Raw genomic sequence first — 24,230 nt, forward strand, 5'->3', positions numbered from 1 at the left:
GTAGATGGTGGTGTTGGTGGTGGTGTTGGTGGTGGTAGGTAGAACGCTGGGACCACAACAGTGTGGCTGTGACTGTAAGCAGTCCCTACAGCCCCCCGGAGGTGTGCTCTCGTGCCTCATCCACTTCCTCCAGGGCTCCTCCATCCATTAGAGGGAGCAGACGCCGCTTGCCATGCCCCTCCAGTTCAGGGCGACTGGGAGAGTAAAAAGAGAGGAGGGGGAGAGAGAGAGAGACGCACGGAGAGAAGTGTCAGGTGGAAGGAAGGGGAGGGAGAGATACAGAAGAGTAGGAGGAGGAGGAGGAGAGGAGAGGAGGCTGAAGGGGAGGAGGGGGGTGGTCCTCCTAGCGAGCGGCACTGTGCTGGCTCTTCGTAGCAGCGGTGGTAGCGACGACAGTGGAGGCAGCGGCAGCAGCGGCGGCGGAGGTAGCGGTAGCGTTAGCGGCGTTCTCCAGGGTAGCCTTGGTCATTCCAGCAGTGACAGAGGCTCCGATGCTACGGTGAGCACTTCGCAGCGAGAAAGGGGGGGGGGAAAGGGGGGATAGAGGAGGAGGGGGGGAGGTTGGAGGGGAGAGAGAGAGAAAAGGGAGGACGCAGTTCCTACATCTCTCAGGTCTCTTATCCTTTCTCCTTCCCTCTCTCTCTCTCTCTCTGTATCTCTCAGTTGCTCATGCGAAGTTTCCTCTCATGTGCTTTGCTTCCTAGCTGCTGTTGCCTGTGTGAAATCTCCTCCCTTTGTGCGCTGCCTAGGCTCGTGCCGGCGATGCAGAGAGAGAGAGAGAGAGAGAGAGAGAGAGAAGAAAGAAAGGAGGGAGGGAGGGAGGAGGAGAGACGCTTCAACCATCAATCAGAGAAGAAGTGAAGGGGAGGGTCCTGAGAAGACTGTCAGTCACAGACTGATGATTGTGTGTGTGTGTGTGTGTGTGTGTGTGTGTGTGTGTGTGTGTGCACATATGTGAGCAGATGTCAGAGATGTATTAAACTGAGGTTAATATAGCTGTGATACCACACATTTTTAGATTTCGTTCACCGTCCTTGAACACACACACACATACTGTACACACATACACACATACATACAGATAGCGTGCTCATGAGCAATCATTCTATATCATCAACCCCTCTCCCTCTTCCTCTCCTTATGTCTCATCTTCTCTTTTACACACACACACACACACACACATACACACACACAACCTCTGTATGCCTTCCCACCTTGAACTCTCTGGGTGCTTATTTGCATGGCAAAAGACCCTGCTGTGTAGGTCATGACAGCACACACACACAGACACACACACACACACACAGTGGAGACAGATGCACCATGGGATAGGATTGGTCCTCCCATCAGCCTCCCCAGTGGGTGGTCCGTCTCCCGGGAGCCCTCGGCTGCAAGCCAGGCACATCAGCCACTACCGAGTCTACGACTCCCAGGGGTGCTGCAAACAGGGGAGACGCAGGGGACTGGAGGTATGGGGCCATCATCACGTTGTGCCAGGAGTGAACCTTTACTGTCAAGTCATGATAACATACACACACACACACACACACACACACACACACACACGCACACATGTGAAAATGGTTCACTGTAAGTCCCTGTGATTTAGCCTGCCAATAACCCTAATGCATGTTTGATCATTTGGATGGTTAAGCAAAAAATTAGATATGATATAGGACTAGAAGGAAAAGAGGGAAGACCCATATTGAATTGTATCTACCTTTAACAACCTTAATGAATGTTAAGCGTGTTATGTTGCCTTACCAGATAAGTTTTGCTCCAGGAAATAATTTGATATGGAGCAGAGGTGGACATCCTAGGTCCAGAAAGTAAAAGTCCTGGCAAGTATTCGATCCAACCATTTAGTGAACCAGCTCATCCTTATTAGCAGCCAGGTAGATCAGATAATTAGTGAAAGAATTTATGGCAGGACTTTTACTTTCTGGACCCAGGATGTCCACCACTGATGTGGAGTCTCTACAGGCGTATTCTCATGCACTTCTCTCCTTAATGGATAAGGTCAAACATACAACCCCTGGCAAAAAATATGGAATCACCAGTCTTGGAGGATGTTAATCCAGTTGTTTATTTTTTTAGAAAAAAGCCAGATCACAGACATGACACAAAACTAAGTTCATTTGAAATGGCAACTTTCTGGCTTTAGGAAACATTAAAGGAAATCAAGAAAAAAACAAAATTAATCAGTAACAGTTGCTTGTTTTAGACCAGCCAGAGGGGAAAAAAATATGGAATCACTCATTTCCAAGGAAAAAAATATGGAATCATGAAAAACAAATTGACAAAAGAACACTTCAACACACCACTAGTACTTTGTTGCACCACCTCTGGCTTTTATAACAGCTTACAGTCTCTGAGGCATGGACTTAATGAGTGACAATCAGTACTCTTCATCAATCTGGCTCCAACTTTCCCTGATTCCAGTTGCCAGATCAGTTTTGCAGGTTGAAGCCTTGGGATGCACCATTTTCTTTAATTCTACTACAGATTTTGGATTGAGATCCAGACTATTTGCAGGCCATGACATTGACCTTATGTGTCTTTCTTCAAGGAATTCAACAGTTTTTGCCCTATGACAAGATGCATTATCATCTTGAAAAATGATGTAATCATCCCCAAACATCCCTTCAATTGATTGGATAAAAAAAGTGTCCAAAATGTCAATATAAACTTTATATAATAAATAATAATATAAGCATTATTGAAGATGTAACGATCGCCATCTCCCCAATGCCTTTACCTGACATGCAGCCCCATATCATCAATGACCTTGTTTTTTTCAGGCAATTGTCTTCATTAATCTCATTGAAATGGCACCAAACAAAAGTTCCAGCATCATCACCTTGCCCATTGCAGAAACGCGATTCATCACTGAATATGACTTTCATCTAGTTATATCCACATTCCAATGAGATTTATGAAGACAACTGCCTGAAGAAAACATGCACATTTCCTCAGTCGTTGATGATATGGGGCTGCATGTCAGGTAAAGGCATTGGGGAGACGGCGATCGTTACATCTTCGATAATGCTCAATCCAATTGAAAATCTGTAGTAGAATTTGAAGAAAATGGTGCATCCCAAGGCTCAAATCTGCAAAACTGATCTGGCAACTGGAATCAGAGAAAGTTGGAGCCAGATTGATGAAGAGTACTGATTGTCACTCATTAAGTCCATGCCTCAGAGACTGTAAGCTGTTATAAAAGCCAGAGGTGGTGCAACAAAGTACTAGTGGTGCGTTGAAGTGTTCTTTTGTCAATTTGTTTTTCATGATTCCATATTTTTTTCCTTGGAATTGAGTGATTCCATATTTTTTTCCCCTCTGGCTGGTCTAAAACAAGCAACTGTTACTGATTAATTATTTTTTTTCTTGATTTCCTTTAATGTTTCCTAAAGCCAGAAAGTTGCCATTTCAAATGAACTTAGTTTTGTGTCATGTCTGTGATCTGGCTTTTTTCTAAAAAAATTAAACAACTGGATTAACATCCTCCAAGACTGGTGATTCCATATTTTTTGCCAGGGGTTGTACTTCCCCTAAATCAGTTCCCCCGATCTGACATGCTGCTGTGTGATCAGCTTGTAGAATGCCATCGACTCTCATGTCCGTGGAGAATTAAAGCAGTTGGTACGCCAGACTCCAAGACTGTCAATGTTGGGGGTGTGGGCAGCAGCCATTCAGTGGGAGCGTGAAGGAGGACCCAGTGACTTCAGCTGAGGTTTCATAACTTCAAGTTATTCCCTCTGTGCCATGCAGTTCTCTAGGGGCCAATACAGTGTATTCCCTAACCCAGCTAGTTCAGAAATGGCAGAATTGAGAGCGATGTTGCTGAAACGACAGGAGCAGATACTTAATCTGTTAACTAGCTGCTGACTGCTTTGCAGGGGCTTGCACGCCATATCAAGCGCAGCCATCCTTCCCCTGTCATCTCTGTAGGCGATGTCAAAAACCCAGTCACTATGCAAGAGAGTGTGACAATAAGCGAGTGATTCCTGCATTAGCTCCCCAATTAGTTCCTCCAATGTGCAGAGCCACGCATTGGATGGGGGCAGTATGGACTCTCAGGGTCAAAACCCAGCACGCCATACTGTGTCATCTCTTGCTGTCAGGGGGAGAAATTGTTAACTGTTTATTAGATACAGGACAGGGCTCATGGTGTCCACTATGGTTGAAAGCATCTTTTAGGATAATTTTCAAAACCAGCTCCAGCATTATCATAGGTTGCAGCTTTGCATTGCAAAGTGTCTAGAAATATCCTACACAGGCTACACAGAGTTAACCCTTTAGGCAATGATTTTTTTTTTTTTTTTTTAAATAATCATTACATTTTCATTTCAAAAGGCCAAGAGGTCAGAGATACTGTCCTACTGTAAATGTGAAAATCATTGAGTATGATCAAAAGTTTATGAAGGGGTTACATTCACTCATCTAATTTGCATATTATAACATCACTGGATGGTAACCGCCTCAAATGATGCAGCTTTCAGTAAATACAGGATGCTGAACATATTTGAGTAGACCCCCCCCCCCCCCCCGTTTTTGTCATTTCATCCATATAACAAATGAACAGGAAAACAGTCAAATGTAAACCAACATAAGTAAACTATTGCTATAACCAGAAAGCCTAAAGCCTACCATAAATGATCTGTTCCTATTTCGAGTGACTTGGCTCTTCAGAGTCCTATTTTTACTATCCCTGCTGTTTGTACCACGTCCATTATGGACACTATCTTCACATTTACCAATGCCACCTTCAGCTATGTTAGACAAATGGTCAAAATAAACATTGTACATGCAGTCTGTCGTACACTGTCATGCAAGTGCACAGACACACTTCCATTCAGATGCTCTGTTACTACAATGGATGATCGATGTCATCTCCAAACAAGATCAATGCTTTTGAGGGTGATCTTGGCAATACTAACGTGCCATTGCATGACATTGCCCTGTTAGATGATAAGCCTATTAGGCTGAGGTAATAGGCGCTGGCCGACTCTAACTATGATGCTGTGAAGGCCCGCTTATACAGTGGGTACGGGTTGAGAATGCACCTTCTCCCGCGGGACTCCCGAAGAGATCCCGCAGGCCGTCAAGCCGATTTTTTTCGAGGCTAAGGCAATGTACCCAAACAACCACCAGGTGGCAGAAAGTTTCATCCCGCATTTCAAAATGATGAAGACCGCAAATCCGTCAATAGTCGATTCCTTAATCTCATTTAATCATTACAATGAAGGTGATGACTGGCGAAATTATTCAAACGACGTTTCAATGAACCATTGTTGAAATGAATGAAAATGGTTATAGAAAATCGCCTACAGCCTAACGCCGACACAGCTGATTCTTTGATTGATTCTAAACTGTTTTGATGTAGGGGATGGGTAAACTGGCGCGCTACAAACATGCTACCAATCAAATGTAATATTAGTAGGACTAGCCTACTTAGACACTTTACTCATAGGCAACGTTGCCATGTTAATTTGGGCTAGAAGTGCTTGCTTGTGGTGGCGCTCCTGTCCGCTGCTTCTCCCGAATTGTGTGGCAAATCAGCTTAAATTGTTAAGCAATCAGCTTAAATGTCAAATCATATTTATTTCTCTTTGTCGCCATGGTATTGGGGGAAACGCGGAGAAACGAGATGGTCATGGAGTGAAATTAGGTCCGGTGATCTGATAATTTGCTGCGCAATTGACCAAGCAACCGCGGACCGACAGAAAAAGAAAGCAAACGTTGCTGCGGAATTGCTTGCTAATTTGATGTGTTTAAACATAGAGCCATACAATTAGGTGTGTCTGTTATTATGATAATTTTCGAGCATAACTGCTTGTCCATAGCTCAGTGACAGGTGTTAATAGCCTTGCCATAAGCACTGCTGCAGGTGCTTCTTTTATTATGCGGTTAGAGCATAAGCGCTTACTCATATAGACTATAACTCAGGGACAGGTGCAAAACCACCAACTGGGATGGATCGAAGGGCAAGCAAGCACTGCCACACAACGTGAAGGCCTTAGTGTTGTCAACACTAAACAGAACGTTTCCTACGATGGGGAGAAGTGGCCGCAAGGACTGCATCGATAAGATCAACGAATACAGTAATGTTTTACAACCCAGCTGGTATCCGCTGTTCATTCCGACATATCCCCACTCGGCGGTAGGCCTAGGCCTATTTAACTTTTTTTTTTCAAACAACGTGCCATTCCGACATGAGGTCATTAATAGGCTATTAATGTCATAACTATTAGGCTATCATTAGGCTTACTATGCATGGCTGTAGGCAGCTATGAGGCCACTGAGATCTGGACCTCATCGGTTTTGTGAAAGCCGATTGGAAATACATAAGTTTAGAGCGAACGTTTCAACTATGTTTGCCATGGTAGACAAAAACACTCAAATAAAACAATAGCCTAAAAAATAACTGCATGCGTAATGGACACGGCTCTATATCCTAAATAATTTTCGAGGTTCGCCATTTGGTAATATGACCTATATTCTTACTGACAATAATTTAGATTGAGCACAACTAAAGTTGCACGAAGGCAAAATACAGTCCTAAAGGCCTATTCTATATAGCCTGGCCAATATTGTAGATGTGCAAAAGCAGCATTTGCGTGCGTGCTTGCCGGTGAGGTGTAGCCTACAAAAATGAGCATAACATCTGATTATTAAAGTATGGCTATAGGATATAGGCTAGAGAAGAGTTGGTTTAAAATTCAAGTGTAGTAAAAAAGTTTGTGCACATCCCCGGTCAAGGTGCAGAACAAGAGTAGGCTAAATCATAAAAAAATGGAAAAAGGTTCGCACACTTGAAATCCTTCTTTTTTGATTTGATTTTATTTTCGTGTGGTCTTCTTCAGATTAAAATTCAAGTACGTGCGCTATTTAACCCCTCGAGACCGACTGCAGTCTGCTGACACAGCCAGACGACTCTCCCAACCCATTCATTCGTTTTGGCCGATATAACCCATTCATTCGTTTTGTGCGTATATAGATTCCTGCATGCTGCATTACCGTGACCCTTAGCCTACCTTGTGGATGATTTTTTCTCATTGGAATACAGCAGGACAGAATGCCTTTTATCTAACAAACGCAAAAGCTGAGATTGTTGGAAGGACTAGGCCACGCAACAAACTTGTTTTTCGTTTCTGGGAGATCTCGTTATCGTTTTGGATTGTCGGATTTTTATACTTATTGTTTGGACTTATGGACAATGAACTTTGAGGGGTGGTTGTTAGTGCTTTACAAAGCTTTGTGTTAATAAGTGTCGGTCCTCCTATCCTTCAGCTCACTGCGCGATGCAGTTGCGCATAGTGGCCACGAAGTCATTAACTGTTTACGACACAATACATGATATTTGTGTTTTTCGTTTCTTAGATTTAATGCATGTTTGACATGTAAACAGGCCTTCAGTCCGTTAACTTAAGGCCTTCTTTTGCATGGGGTTGCTCGCATCCGCCCGTAACCTAGACTATTATGTGCGTAGTGGCTGCATACTCTTGATTATAATAAGAGGCAAATTGTTACAGGACAACTTAAACTGACTTCCCCAATGCTTCCCCGCAGCACATTACATTTTAATATAGGCTAATATAGGATGAACAAAGTCTATGCTATATTAAATCCAGTAGCCTAATAATTCTATGTGCCACGTCCGATTTCGCAAGTGATGTAGTAGGCTACGTTTAAACATCGACAAACGTCTGTGAGACTACCCATTTCATGAAGAGCAATTGTCTTGTGCGATCATTCCCCCTCCCCCACACTTGTCTAACCAGTTCACTAGACATTATATATGCGGCATTGAGGACGATTGCCTCCCTCCCCCCTCTCTCTCGACAGACACTTCCTGACACTAGGGCTCGGGATCATGACATCAAAACTTCGCGGGCACAGCCACATTGGCAGCTTCACTCCTTAGTTTACTATGCATTACTATGGATTTACTCCCGCCTTTTAGTGTGTTCCTGTTACTTAGTTTTTGCCTTCTTGGTAGTATGTTGCTGTGTAGTGGGGTGTAACAGTGCAACCCACGATCGCAAGAGGAAAAGAATAAATCGCTACTATATTTCTGCTTCTTGTCTTGTGCATCTGAATGAATGGATATTACGTTCAGTGCGCTACCAAATGGCGGCGATATTCCTAGAATGCAAGGCGTGTGCCCGAGCCCTAGTATGTAAATGTAAGTGTGTGTGTGTGTGTGTGTGTGTGTGTGTGTGTGTGTGTGTGTGTGTGTGTGTGTGTGTGTGTGTGTGTGTGTGTGTGTGCGCTGAACCACGAATTCACATATTAACTTTTCTTTTCAGCAGACATCGCAATCATAAAAAAAATCGCAAAACTTTTTAATAAAATAATGCCTCTTGTCTTAATGGGTTCCGGAGGTTCGTAGAGTAAGTTTTGAACCCCGGTCGCTGACGTATGGTAAAGATGCCTTAACCAGTTACGCCTCAGTTCGAGTGTCAATCTTTTCGCACTTAGCCAAGAAATATAAAGGATTCAGTCAGTCGAGTTCATTTATTCGCGGCATGCACTTGAAACGCCGATCAAAAGTTCTGACATGTTAAACTGACGTTAGTCATTAATTCACCACATGATAAAATGCTATTATATTGACGCACAGTAGCCCACGGTAGTCTATGTCTATCTCTGAATCAACATGAACATGCATAACGAGATCCATATATTCTAAGTTGCTAGAAACTTCTTTTGCGGAGCTAGGCCTAGTCGATGGTTACAATGAATCACCCTCACTGCCCTATCGCATATCTGACCATCCATTGTTACAATGTTACAAAATGCGCGATCTTCTGCATGTAGCCTACGGTTATAAGTAAAGTGACATGATAGGCATGTAGGCCTATTAAAGATATTTCTGTTAAATACATTTTATTTTCAGTTGTCAAAAGTGGTGGGACAAAATCTGTGATAAAGTGCTGAGTAAGCTACCCAGCGTCGCCGGTTAAAATGAACATGCCTCCGTTTTAAAATAGCCTATAGGCCTACACATTTCTAAGTATTCCTAGCATAAATGTAGCCTAAATGTCCATCTTGTCCATCTCTTTCGTCTTCGCCTTGACAATAATAGCCTATTCACGGAAATGCGGTCTTGTAACCATAATGAATTAATGAATTAATCTAAGGTTGCCTATATCGAGTCTTTCAGGTTGAATTGAAGGCTTCTAAAACCATTTTCATTCATTTCAACAATGGTTTATTGAAACGTCGTTTGATTATAATTTCGCCAGTCATCACCTTCATTTTAATGATTAAATGAGACGGATTAAATGAGACGGATATGCGGAGCATTTCTCTCCCTCTCCATTGACCAAAACGTTGCTCTGGCATCTCTGCTGGACTGACTGAGTTATAGGCTACGTCGAGTGAGAGAGCCAGCTGTGAGGTACGCTGTAAAACATTCGAAAACTCTGAAAGTGCAATCTGACATGCCGAGCCTGATGTCTCTTTTCTCCGCTTGTCACCAGCGCGGTGTCTTCGGGTTTTTCCGTGTTTTCCGGTATGAGCCGAACCTTCATTTTATTAAGGCGGTCTTATGTTGCCCCCTTGCGGTTGCAGTTTTAATTAAAGTCCCGTTGCTTCTTTGCCCCTTTGCCTCTCGTATTGTTCTGGTGAGGAAGAAGAACGGCAGCCATCGCATGTGTGTGGATTACTGACAATTCAATCACAAGACACAGAAGGCTGCCTTTTCACTTCCCTGCATCAAGGAGTACTTAGATGCATCGTCTGGGGCGCAGTGGTTTTCCATGGTGCTGTCTACAGTAGATCTGTCTGGAGGCTATAACCAGGTACCAGTAACAGAGAAAGACTGCCCAAAGACTGCCTTTTGCATGCTCTTTGAGCTATTCTATTTCAATCAAATGCCCTTTGAGCTGAGCAATGCTCCAGGCACCTTCCAGCACTTAATGGTGAGGATGTTTGGAACCCAGTCACTCCTCTCAGTCATTCCTGTTGTACATGGACAACATATTTGTGTTTTCTCCTTGCGTGAATGACCATATTGCCACCTAGGCCTCCAGAAAGAAGGGATGAAGGAAAAACTGGAGAAAGGCTGTTTCTTCAGGAAGGAGGTCCAGTATCTGGCTCTCTCTCCCACGAAGATGTATGGATCTAGTCAAGTCGTCTGCCATTGTCAACTGGCCCACCATACCAGTGTCTCGGAATTGAGGTCTTTTCTTGAATTTGCGAGTTACTATAGGCGATTTGTTGGGGACTGTTACGACCCTCTCTGTCTCTAGCAGCCTGCGCTACCGCGGAGCCTTGGCTGGTTGGAGACGGAGTGGTGCTTGATTGCCAATTAAGCCGCACCTGGGCGGAAACAGACTTCAAAGCCCGTCCTACCTGACCCTCAGACTCTCTCTTGGCTCTCTCTTGACTCTGACACACATAGACTCATACTCACGACATACATTGATACACGCACTCACTTTTGCATACATTCCCATTTCACTACATTACAAACACTCTCCAAACACACACCGATATTCTTGCCGGCCTTCCAGTCACTCACTACACCTCAGCCAGTTAATCCTTCAACCCCTAGACATACTTTTGGTGCTTATAATAAATATTTTGTGATAATTGAATTCGGTGTTCGTCTCCCTTTCATGTGTTCGGTCCAAACGAGCCTGGGCCGTAACATGAATTGGATTCTCGTCCGGGACTGGTTGTGGAATTTCGGCAGGAAGGTGAGCAAGCTACTTTGTGCGTCTGTTTGTAGCCTATTACTGAGTAAGCTCCTTTAGAAGGTGCTTCAGCTGAGTCAAGCTAGTCTTGTCTCTTCCAACGAAGCACTGTTTTTTACTTTGCTTGTTTGTTATTTTGCCTTTCTTATTTTTTATGGGGAACTGCTGAAGGGACGCTTCGGAGTGTGGCATTAAGCCGCGCCACGGTTTTTTGTCCTCTCACGAGTTCGCGTTTAAATACCCCCAGCTCGGTGACCTGTAGGGAGAGGGTTAGTTGGGTTAGGAGCTGCTCAGGCCAATCGCTCCTGGTTTAGGCTACTGTGGACACACATTGTGGGTTAACTTGCTGGAGTTTGTTTAGTTAGTTATTTGGGAAGATGAGTAGCGAATAAGAAATAAGGTTTGTGTTTGTTTGGCTAGCTGTGTTTTCTGGTGTTGCTTTGGCAAAGCCATGTGTAAAATTATAGTTAACATTTGCTGTTAGACCGATTACGAAGTCACTAATTAAATTCACGAGTAAGACGTCGCTCGTTTGTTTTGTGCTTACATTGGTTAGCTATTGTGTGTTTCCAGTTTAAAAAGACGGATTTGTGGGAGCGCAAATTTAGTGAGTTGTTAGCCAAACGTATTTCCAGACTGTGCGTGAGCACCCTAATGAGAGCAGGTTGTTCAAATAGTCGGGGAAATTATAACCTTACCTTTTGTTGTTGAGTGCTTTAGATGATTGTTTTCATTAGGTGTGTCATGATGGTATTTCCTTTGTAAACGTGCGTATATCCAGTTTGCATTGTAGGCCTAGTGTGGTGGCTGTGCGTAACAGGCTGCTGAGAAGTTTGTTGCTTGGAGATAGCTACCGGTGCTACTTTGCGTGTTTGACCCCTTGTGGCAGAAGGTGGGATTTATTTTCCCTTTGTTTGAATTTTGTTTAGTTTAATTGTGTTGTGTGGGGTTGAGTGATTTATTTACTGGGTATATTTAAAATCAAGTGTCATCATTGATCAGTCATGTCTACTAATGTGGAAGACTTTGTTTCAGAGCCATCTGAGGATGTGCTAGAGAAGTGTACAAAGGAACAGCTGATCTTGATTGCTGAGAGGTATGAGGTAGAGCTCACTGGTGAGATCAAGAAGTTGAAACCAACAATTCTGAGTCATCTTAAAGGCAAGTTAATTGAAGAAGGAATTATTGTAGTGAAACCTGATTTGCCTATTAGTCCTGGGGCATCAGATGTATCAACTGAGAGTCATGCCAGTGAGATCAGGATAAAGGAGTTGGCGGTACAAGAGAAGCAGATGCAGCTTGATGCAGCAAAACTTCGTGCAAATCGCGAAGCTCTAGCAGCAAAAGAAAAACAAATGGATAAGGAATTAGAGCTCAAGAAGTTAGAGTTTCAACGAGAGAGTGAGCGGGAAAAGCGTGCTGAGCGTGAGCGGGAACGCGTTCGTCAACATGAGATTGCCCAGAGAGAATGGGAGACCAAAGAGAGTGAGCGGCAATTTGAATTGAGGAAGTTGGAACTAGAGCTTGCTGCTAAGGGTACCCCTCTCCCATCATCTCCCTCACCTGCTGCTCCTGTCTTTGACGTAGGCCGTCAAATCAAAATGGTGCCCCCCTTTTCAGAGAAAGAGGTGGAGAAGTACTTTCCCCACTTTGAGAGAGTAGCTACTTCTTTGAAGTGGCCAAAAGAGCATTGGACTCTACTCTTACAGTGTGTCCTGGTGGGTAGGGCTCAAGATGTGTACGGTTCCTTGACCTTTGAGCAGTCTTACTGCTATGATACTGTCAAATGTGCCATCTTGAGGGCTTATGAACTTGTACCTGAAGCCTACCGCCAGCGGTTTCGTTATTACCAGAAGTACGACCGCCAGACATATGTAGAGTTTGCTCGGGAAAAACGAGATCTATTTGATAGATGGTGTAGCTCGCAAAAGGTTGAGACTGTGGAATTACTTCAGCAGTTGGTTCTTGTAGAGGAATTTAAGAACTGTGTACCTGAAGCAGTGGCAGTCTATTTAAATGAGCAGAAGGTCCAGACACTTGCAGAGGCAGCTGTGCTCTCTGATGAGTTTATATTGACGCACAAAGGCATACATGGGAATTGGCGTGGTGTTCCAGGTAGAGATCGAGCTCCTTTTGAGGGTAAACCGAGGTCTGGTGGGGCAGCACCAAACCCTGGATCTTTCCCTGGTAAGAATGGATATCCACCTGTCCCTAATGCTGAGATTGTTTGCTATGTTTGTCAGAACGTGGGACACAAGGCATCTCGGTGTCATGCACGTAAGGATGTCAAGCCTATTGCTTTGGCCATGTCTTCGTCTAGGTCTTTGTGTTCTCGTCCAACTGGTTCCTGTGTGCCTGTGAGTAAGGGTACTGCTAGTTACTCTCCGTTTATTAACTGGGGGACTGTATCTCTGCCTGGGCAGGAACGAACGCGGGTGCCTGTGCGAATGCTTAGGGACACGGGCGCAGCCCAGTCTTTTCTGTTGGCAGGAGTGGTTCCACTCTCAGAGGAATCTGCTACAGGGACCCATGTTGTAGTGCGGGGCTTTGACATGAGATACACTAAAGTGCCTTTACATAAAGTGACTCTCTCCTCAGGTCTAGTGTCGGGGGTGGTAGAAGTTGGAGTATGTCCGTCCTTGCCTGTCCATGGAGTGGAGTTCATTTTAGGAAATGATCTTGCAGGTGGAAATGTGTGGAAAAGCCCTAACAATGATTCATGTCTTGTAGGAGTGAATGTGCCACTGGAGTCTGCTGGTCCAGGTGTGAGGTGTGAGAACTCCCCTGTCACAGTTCCTGTGTGCGTTCAGACCAGTGTCCAAGTTACTCAAATACCGGAGGTAGAGGAGGAAGTGAATCTTGTCTCCCCTTTTGTTCAGCTGCCTGGTGAGGGCAAGACTAACCATGTTGCAGTTCAGGTTGAAAGTTTGTCTGTTTCTCAGTCTGTCCAGTGTCCAGAGATGTTTAACTGTGTGACTGTAGGTTCTGAATGCTGCTTAGAACCGGAATCTGCTGGGCTGGTTGGAGATGAAGCGGTGTGTGGCGAGACCTTGGCAAGCTTTGAAACTGATGTGGTGGAGCATAGCTCCTTGATGAATATTAATGTCTCCTGTGATCTTTTTGCGACAGAACGGAGCACTGATGAACATCAAAAGCTGGTTGCAGATGGTGGTAGTGATCTGTGCAAGAGATGGACCCTGTTTAGAGATTCTTCTGTAGTGGCACCCAGAGTTCGATCACTGTCCACTTGCAAAAAATCAGTGCTCCCTGTCTGTCTGTTATATACGTGTTGGTTCCTCAGTAGTCTGAGTGGTTTCTTGTTTTGGTTATTGACCCCAGTGGTCTTGGTGTGGCTGTTCATTTTTGAAAGGTGTGGAAAGCCTCACTTGTGTTTGACAAGCCTCAACGGGAGCCCCATACTGTCTTGGTCATGTCATATTTTGAGATTCCTGAGTTCTGCTTGTAGTGTTCTAATAGTCTATACTGACCTAAATCCTCCAGGATTAAGGACAAAAGAAGACTTCTGACCACTATGCCATGTGCCAGAACCTGCATGTGCAACCATATCCTTTCATTAGAGTTTTCATACAGTATACATGCAGCATAAAGAATACATTAATGATTCAGTATTTTGAGTAAAGTTATGTTAAGATTAAATATTTTGTTAGAATGTCAATGTGTTATGCGAATTTGTGGTATGTCCCCTCTGTTTTCCAGGACGCTGGGGGACAGGGATGGGGCAGATCCACAGAGGGTCTTTGTTTTCTTTTTAAGGCTTCCTGAAGGAACCCTCTCGGGGAAGGGAGGTGTTACGACCCTCTCTGTCTCTAGCAGCCTGCGCTACCGCGGAGCCTTGGCTGGTTGGAGACGGAGTGGTGCTTGATTGCCAATTAAGCCGCACCTGGGCGGAAACAGACTTCAAAGCCCGTCCTACCTGACCCTCAGACTCTCTCTTGGCTCTCTCTTGACTCTGACACACATAGACTCATACTCACGACATACATTGATACACGCACTCACTTTTGCATACATTCCCATTTCACTACATTACAAACACTCTCCAAACACACACCGATATTCTTGCCGGCCTTCCAGTCACTCACTACACCTCAGCCAGTTAATCCTTCAACCCCTAGACATACTTTTGGTGCTTATAATAAATATTTTGTGATAATTGAATTCGGTGTTCGTCTCCCTTTCATGTGTTCGGTCCAAACGAGCCTGGGCCGTAACAGGGACTTTCAAAGCTAGCAGTCCTAATGTTTGGTCAGGAGCCTCAACTATCTGTTGATATCCTTTTGGACAGGGTACCAGTACCAGAAGGTCAGTGAGTGAGTGGGTGCAGGAACACCAGAGACATCGAAATGTGGCCTTCCTTAGTGCCAGGGAACTGCTGCAGACAGCCACCGCACAGAGGAAGGAACAGCATGACCAAGGAGCCCAGAGCGTTGATAGGAGGACAGTTTGTCTATCTCAGAGACCACAGGGTAAGAGGGCGCACCTAGATCCAGGGTGCCTGGAGTGAATCTTACATCAAATGGTCGGAGCCCCACCACTTACTTGGTGGTGTGGAATACTCTGTAGCTCCCGGCAAGTACATCGGATGATGCTGAAGCTTTTCCACCGGAACCACTCCCCAGAGCCTCCCAATATTAGCCTGACGACGTCATACTCAATTCTTATCAGAATATGAGTCTGAAACTGCTCCATTCAGCTGCGATTATGGGGCGTGATTCAACCGATACAGTGCGGGGGGGATAGCTCTGCACTCATTGGATAGACCAAACCAAACAGAACAAGTTATTGGCTGTCAGTATCTGCGAAATCTAAGACAGAAATATGTAGCAGGGTAGGCTATGGAAAACATCCTCCTTCGTTTTTAAAAATAATTCCTTCAAACTGTATGCAATGAACAGCTGGGGAAGTGTGTCGTTAACCCAACGAGCAAACAGACATTTTTAAACAAACGGGAACAACATCACCCAAACATGCTGTTTTAACTGGGTGAAAGTGAAACTGAAGTTTTCCCACATATCCTCGTTGGTCTAAGTGTTCAGAAATAGTTGTGCGAATCCGTGATAAAACCTCCGTTTCAATAGCTAAGATAAACGAAAGGCCAAACTGCATGAACAAATTATGCATTCATAGCCATAGCGTTTCTGTTGCAATCAAAATCAACCTAAAGGCTGGCTTACATTGCACGATTTTGGCCTGTTTTAACAGTCGGCGACTAAATTTCCAAAATCGGGCGGAAATCTTGAGAGTTGTGCTAGAATCGCAGCGCGCTCCCGTCATCTAAATCGTTTAGTGTAAGGTGCCAATCTTAGCGGTTTTAAGTCCGTCGGAGGCAGTCTTTCTCTAGTTTTGCCGTTACGACAATATCAAACATGTTTGATATTATCGGAAGTCTTTTCAGTCGTGGCTCATGCAAATAGTGACGTGAACATTAAAAACCAATAGTAACCTCTCGCGAACACGAAAACAGGAAGGGGCAAAATAGGCGACAGCTGTAGCCTATATGATTATTTGTTATTTCATTTCTTATCATTTATTAGTCGGCTATTCTACGAGACAGAACAACTCTATATCTGTTAGTGATGTCACACATCAAACAATGCTGCAGAAACGCGAAAAAAATACTTTGATATGAGTAGGCTATCATGTGATTTCCTGTTAATGATGACGTGTAGCCTATTGCACGATGGAAATAATTTGAAGGAATCTAGCAGCAGTCTTGTAAATAGTGACCCACAGTCTTTGCAAAATCCTAATCTGAGACTGGCCTATGACTAGACTGTGACTAAAAACTCAATGAATTGTCTTTAGATGTGAGAGGGTCTGAGACTGTAGTCTTTAAAAAATCTTTTCCAAATCTTTGCAAAGTCTGTCAATGTAAGGTAGGCTTTAGCGAACATGGTCTCACACCCAACTCGTTGAACGAGGACGCATGCAGCCGTGAACGTCACTGCTGTTGATATGTCAATCATCACGTAAAGCCCGCCCTGTGAAATGTGATTGGTCCGAGCCGAAGTGTATCTCGAATAGTAGCAGCTGAACCATGGAGGTATTATAAGAACTGGAGAAAGTGAACAAGTCCCGCCCCCATTCATTTCAATGGGAATGCTAGGCTAGTGAAATGTGCCAAAATTGAACGATTTTTTCAGGCTTCAACATGGCGTTTCAAGGGGCTTGTTTCCGGTGCCGTTTTACTTAGCCAATTAAGTGCCAGGTTACCGATTGACGTAAGATACAGAAGGAGAGCTCGTGCCCACACTAAGCTCGTGCATGAGCTGAGAGTGGAACAGCCACCAATCAGCATGAGTAAAACGCAGGTGAAACGGCACCGGACATGATGTATTTCTGGAAAATGGCGACGAGGAAGTGCTTTGCTAATCGGCGAAGCTAATCAGTCAAATCCTGACCCCCTGAGCTGAACGGAGCAGTGCCAGACCGAAGTTCCCTGCAGAAAAAGAATGGAGGCGGGGCTAAACTTCGGTCTGGCATCCAGGCTATCCCAATATACCCTTGGAACCTCCGACAGCAGCTGATCATGAGACGATGATCACATGATGAAGATGATCACACTGGTCGTTGGGTCATTGTGAGCACACCCGGAAACAATACACAACCTCCCCATTTCAACCCAGTTGCCCCTCCTCATGGAGTGTCAGAACCAGCAAGCCCCTTGGTGCAAATCGAACTGTCTACACCATCTCTATCGGCTTCAACAGCAACTGGTCCTGATCCCAGTGCCCTAATTTCATGTAGGTTAAGGTATGTGCCAACGCTTCATTTTCAATGCAAAACAAGTCAGCTGTGTGTATAGGTGTAAAAGTGTTTGACAACAAGTGTTGGACTGTGTACCAGATGCTTCTGGGTAGCATAATGTTGGTCTACTGATGGTATTTGCAAGTACTGTAGGTCTTATCTGGAAGATGTAATGCGAGCCCTACTGTTTACTGGGAGACATGTTGCGGTAACATTGGCTGTATGGCTCACCACAATAGAGTAATATGTGCAGAGTAATGTCTGTTTATAGTCATGAATCTGAATCTAATCTGACCATGTTTCACTGTAGGTCCTTTTGATTTAACCAGCCAGTAACCTTATTGCATGATGGGATATTTTGTAAGTGAACTACTCTATGCTGGTGTGTGATTTTCTCATGTAGGTTTGAATACTGGAGAGATACCAATAAGTCCCATATCCATTTATGTTGAGTGTTTAATTCATAGAGGTAAAAGGAAACCCTGATTATTGTACATCTATCACTAATTGGTGCTGGTGTATGCTGTACTCATCGTGTACAATGGATTTTAACTATGTTTGTTCCTTCAGAAAGATTTTCCACTGCTGCTCTGCCTCATTTTGCTTTCTTTATTTTGTTCCTTTTCTTTGTTCATTAGATTTGGCCTAATCATAGACGTGGCTGTGTTCTCCTATTTGCTCCTCTTTTTTGTGGTGTGCCGGCTATGTGTGGTATGAGCTGCCCCTGTATTCTGCTGTGGTAATGTTAACATCCAGCCTTGCTTATCCCTGACCCAGCCAGTTGGTGTTAATAGCGACTCTATCATTCCTTCCCTCCTCCAGAGCAGTTGCAGTATTGCAGATGTTTCGCCGGAAGGTTGTCCGGATCTGAGTCCTCCTCTTCGCGTGTTGCACAGTGTGTGTGCTGGTAAGTGAACACTCTTTGCAGTACCTGTGCCTATGAGTGTGTATGTGTGTATGTCCGTATGTGTGATGAGGCATCAGAATCAGGAGTATGGGTGGTGTGTCAGTCTCACTCTTCTTCCAGGACAGGTAACTCCTCCCGAACTGATGAAATTCTGGTCGTCCCTCTGGGAGCCATTACCTCCCTCTCCCTATTGGGCCTGGTGTATCATTTGGCAACATCCTGAAAAGCAAACTGAAGCTTGCGTTTTTATTAGGGCTGTCAATCGATTTAATCTAATTAATTACATACTCTGTGATTAATTAATCTAAATTAATCGCATATAAAATGTAATCGCAAAATCGCAATGTCAACACTATATCTTTGCAGTAATGTGGTACTGAAGTGTTGACAAACTCCGGTGATATGCAAATTCTGTGCTGCAGACATGGCAGAGGACTTTGTTTTCATCAACGCTTTCTTTTTAACACCGTCAGGCCGTTTTTTTTTTAAAGTCAATGTGCCAATCAATGATCCATGCAGCACATTCGTCTCCCCATTTTACGGTCTAATGGTTACTGACTAGAATGACTCCGGGTCAAAGGTCATCGATTAATCTGCGTTAATTTTTTTAATCAGTTATTTTATCTCATATCAAGTTGATCCTAAGTAGTGGGTGGGTAGTCGATATTGTTTGCATTACGGCCGTCTGTTTAATTGCGCTGAGACTGGCCTTGGTCTTGTGAGTTTTTCGCGGGGGTGGTATTTTAAGTGTAGCTGGACGAAGTAGACTCGTGACCTTGCTTTACTAATCTCTACTCGTGGTTTTTCTGGAGCTGCGTCTGCACTACGTACTGTAAGTTTATATCTGAGTAGTTGCATGAGAGCTTCGTGTTGTTAAAGGAATATTTCGGTATTTTACACTTTAAGCCCGTTTTCTGTATTGCCTAGCATGAAAACGAGTGTTTGACACCGAAATCTCGACGATTGAGCCTGTGTCTGCATTTCGGCACCTTTAGAATGTTCTCTGTATGGCCTTAACATTGCTCCCTATGTGCATAAACTATTCTGTCCTTAAAACACCCCTAAACGTTCGTTTTTTAAAATGAGCAGCTCACCGAGTGGTTACTGGTCTTCAACGATCTTCTATAGCAAGTTTGACAGCGAAATGTAGCTTCAGTCATAGTTTATCAGGGATTTTCGAAATCCCGGAAGTAATTTTTCAGATAACTCACAACCGTGTTTGCCTAATATAACACAACAGAATTTGAATTTCACTGCGAAACTTGCTATAGAAGATCATTGAAGACCAGTAACCACTCGGTGAGCTGCACATTTTAAAAAACGAACGTTTAGGGGTGTTTTAAGGACAGAATAGTTTATGCACATAGGGAGCAATGTTAACGCCATACAGAGAACATTCTAAAGGTGCCGAAATGCACAAACAGGCTCAATCGTCGATATTTCGGTGTCAAACACTCGTGTTCATGCTAGGCAATACAGAAAACGGGCTTAAAGTGTAAAATACCGAAATATTCCTTTAAGGGAATTGTTTATGTAGTTGTCATAGTTACAAGTTGATCCTAAGTAGTGGGTGGGTAGTCGATATTGTTTGCATTACGGCCGTCTGTTTAATTGCGCTGAGACTGGCCTTGGTCTTGTGAGTTTTTCGCGGGGGTGGTATTTTAAGTGTAGCTGGACGAAGTAGACTCGTGACCTTGCTTTACTAATCTCTACTCGTGGTTTTTCTGGAGCTGCGTCTGCACTACGTACTGTAAGTTTATATCTGAGTAGTTGCATGAGAGCTTCGTGTTGTTAAGGGAATTGTTTATGTAGTTGTCATAGTTACAAGTTGATCCTAAGTAGTGGGTGGGTAGTCGATATTGTTTGCATTACGGCCGTCTGTTTAATTGCGCTGAGACTGGCCTTGGTCTTGTGAGTTTTTCGAGGGGGTGGTCTTCAGCTAATTCAACTAGGACTATTTAAAGTAGCTTTTGTACTGGAGCGTCAGCGGAAGCGTCAGCTCTCGTGTGAATCCGTCCTCGTGCGAAGACTTACTCGTGTCAAGACGAATTGAGTCTACCTGCGACGAGTCCACCGAGCAAGGACACAAGCAAGGCACCTCTCAGATAAGTTCACTCTTGTCTCACCTTGTCTTGTTATCTGCCATCCTACTGGTAATAATGTGCATTCAACATAAACAAGTTTGTATGCGCTCTAATGCCGAAAGGCAACAAGCTTCATATCCTACTTTTTCTATGGGGCTGTGGAATTGCCAATCTGCAGTGAACAAAGCTAATTTCATTCCTGCTCTGGCCTCACAGCTATCACTTCAGTTGGTTGCGCTTACAGAGACATGGATTAGGCCAGAAAATACTGCTACACCTGCAGCGTTGTCGACCAATTATGCTTTTTCGCATACCTGTCGCTCCTCTGGTAGAGGAGGCGGGGCAGGCTTTCTGATCTCTGATGACTAGAGGTTTACTCAGTTGCTGCCGACTCAAAACCACAGCTCATTTGAATATCATGCCATCATGATAACTGAACCATACAAATTATACTTGGTGGTTATTTATCGCCCTCCAGGACAGCTTGGCAACTTTGTGAATGAGTTGGACATTCTACTGTCTGCTATTCCAATGGATACGTGCCCTCTGTTGATCCTTGGTGATTTTAATATTCATCTGGACAACTCCTCTTCAGTTGACTTCCTGTCCTTACTCTCCTCCTTTAGTTCACAGTCCTCCTACTCACAAGGCTGGTAAGGATCTTGATATGATTCTGCTACGTAACTGTACTGCAGACAACGTTTGGGTTAATCCTGTACATGTATCAGATCATTACTTCATTAGATTCTCTGTGCGTCTCCTTGATAACCCTACAGTTCCTGCTCCGACGATGTCATTCCGACGAAACCTCAGAAGCCTCTCAAGTGAACATTTTGCAACATTAGTAACTTCTGCTCTACCTATTCCAAGCTCATTCTCATCACTTGAGGTTAATGATGCTACAGAGACTCTTTGCTCTACACTGGCATCCTGTCTGAATGCAGCATGTCCTCTTTCCACAAGACCCACTCGTTCTAAACCTCGCCATCCATGGCTGACAAACAGTATACGCTCAGTACGCAAGGAACTTAGAGCTGCTGAAAGGAAATGGCGTAAATCTGGAGATAGAAATGATCTTAGTAAATACCAGTCTATGCTATCATCTTTTTCATCCACTGTCACACTTGCAAAAAGAACATATTATCAGAGTAAGATTGAGAACGCCACTGACAGCAGAAAACTTTTTGCTACGTTCAAGTCTCTTCTCAATCCTCCACCACCGCCATCAGCTACTTCACTGTCAGCAGATGACTTTGCAACATTTTTCACTGAGAAAGTTGCTAAGATAAGTGCTCAGTTTGATGACCCTATAAGAAGGACTCTGCCTGGTGTTAGCATGATGCCATCATTGGACTTTTTCTCTCCTCTTGATGAGGAAGCGGTCTCTCAACTGCTTCAGCGAAGCCGTCCAACAACATGCCCTTTGGATCCTGTCCCGTCTACTCTCCTGCAGTCTATAGCACCCGCTATTATACCGGCAGTCACACATGTATTTAATACTTCACTCAGTTCTGGAATAGTTCCTTCTTCTTTTAAACAGGCAAGAATTACACCTTTGCTGAAGAAAAGTACACTTAATTCAACTGATGTGAAGAACTACAGACCTGTCTCCCTTCTTCCTTTCTTGTCAAAGGTTTTGGAGAAAGTGGTCTTCAAGCAAATGTGTGACTTCCTCTATCAGAATAACCTACTAGACCCTATGCAGTCTGGTTTCAAGAGTGGTCATTCTACTGAAACTGCTCTTCTATCTGTGACTGAAGCATTGAGAGTAGCTAAGTCCTCTGCTCAGTCATCAGTGTTAATTCTGTTAGATTTATCTGCAGCCTTTGATACGGTTAACCATGACATTCTCCTTTCTACACTATATGAACTGGGAATTTCTGGGAAAGCTCTTGACTGGTTCAAATCTTACCTTAAAGGGCGTTCTTTTAGCGTATCTTGGCAGGGACAGATATCAAAGTCTCATGACCTCACTACAGGAGTCCCCCAAGGATCAGTATTAGGGCCCCTCCTTTTCTCTATTTACACCACTTCTTTAGGTGGGATTATTCGCTCTCATGGATTTGAATATCATTGCTATGCGGACGACACTCAACTTTTCCTATCCTTCCCACCTGAGGACTCTAGTGTTTCCCATCGGATCTCTGCATGCCTGAAGGACATTTCAATCTGGATGAAGGATCAGCACCTTCAGCTTAATCTTTCCAAAACTGAACTCTTGGTGTTTCCAGCAAAAACAGCTATTCCCCAACAGATCAATATCCAGCTTGATTCATCCTCACTGACTCCAACTAGATCGGCACGTAACTTGGGTGTCACAATTGATGACCAACTTACTTTCTCTGAGCATGTTGCCTCAATTGCTAAGTCATGTCGGTATACCCTGTACAACATTAGGAAGATCAGACCTTATCTGACACAAGATTCCACTCAGCTTCTTGTACAGGCAATGGTTATCTCCAAGCTGGACTACTGTAATTCTCTGTTAGCTGGCCTACCTGCTTGTGTATTAAGACCACTACAGTTGATTCAGAATGCTGCAGCACGACTGGTCTTCAATCAGCCAAAGAGGACACATGTAACCCCTCTGCTAGTTACTCTCCACTGGCTCCCTATAGTAGCCAGAATTAAATTTAAATCTCTCACTCTGGCCTATAGGACACTGACTGGATCTGCTCCCAGCTACTTCAGTTCCTTAATCACGATGTACATTCCCAACCGCCCATTGCGATCTTCTGAGGAGCGTCTGTTATGTCGTCCTACCATACATGCTAGGTCAAATTGCAGATCCTATTCTTCAGTGGTTCCGTGTTGGTGGAATGAGTTGCCCAGTGCTCTCCGTTCCAGCAACAGCTTTGGATCTTTTAAGAGGGGTCTTAAGGCATATTTGTTCAATATGCACTTAGTCCTTTGAGTTTGTGATGTGTTATGGTTTGTATAATAGTATTGTTTTGTTATAATTTGTCCATTGATAGAATTTGACATTTATTTTGCTATTGTCCTTAAAATTAGCCATACCATGCTTTAGTTATTATTATTATATATAATTAACTGAGTAACTTATTTGATTGCTATTCTCATTTCACTGTTTTTATTTCTCATTAGGTTAGTGCTTAAAATTATTGTTTTACTGATAATATTACTATTCTCCCTATTGTAATTGTTCATTGTTAATTTAATTTGTACTGTTATTTATTTGTATGTCGCTTTGGACAAAGGTGTCTGCTAAATAACCATAACCATAACCATAACCATAACCATAACCATCTCAAATTAATTAATCTAAATTAATCAGTTATTTTGACAGCCCTAGTTTTTATTGAACTACTCATTAATACATATTGTTTATTCTTATATTGAAATACCATGTCTCTATCATCACTGTGTGTTAGAGCCCTCTTGTCTAAGTGAAGGTGTTAGAGGACTAGCTAAAGTACATCTTGGTATGAAAGGCCCCAGGTGGCATAGTTGACCACTCTATAGTCAAGACCTTTGTCATATGACTCCAGTAGGTCATACATAGTGTCTCTCTCTCTCTCTCTCTCTCTCTCTCTCTCTCTCTCTCTCTCTCTCTCTCTCTCTCTCTCTCTCTCTCTCTCTCTCTCTCTCTCTCTCTCTCTCTCTCTCTCTCTCTCTCTCTCTCATACACACACACACACACACACACACACTCTCTCTCACACACACTCACACACACACACACACACACACACACACACACACACACACACACACACACACACACACACACACACACACACACAC

This window comes from Sardina pilchardus, chromosome 21 (genome assembly GCF_963854185.1).
Source record: "Sardina pilchardus chromosome 21, fSarPil1.1, whole genome shotgun sequence".
NCBI lineage: Eukaryota > Metazoa > Chordata > Actinopteri > Clupeiformes > Clupeidae > Sardina > Sardina pilchardus.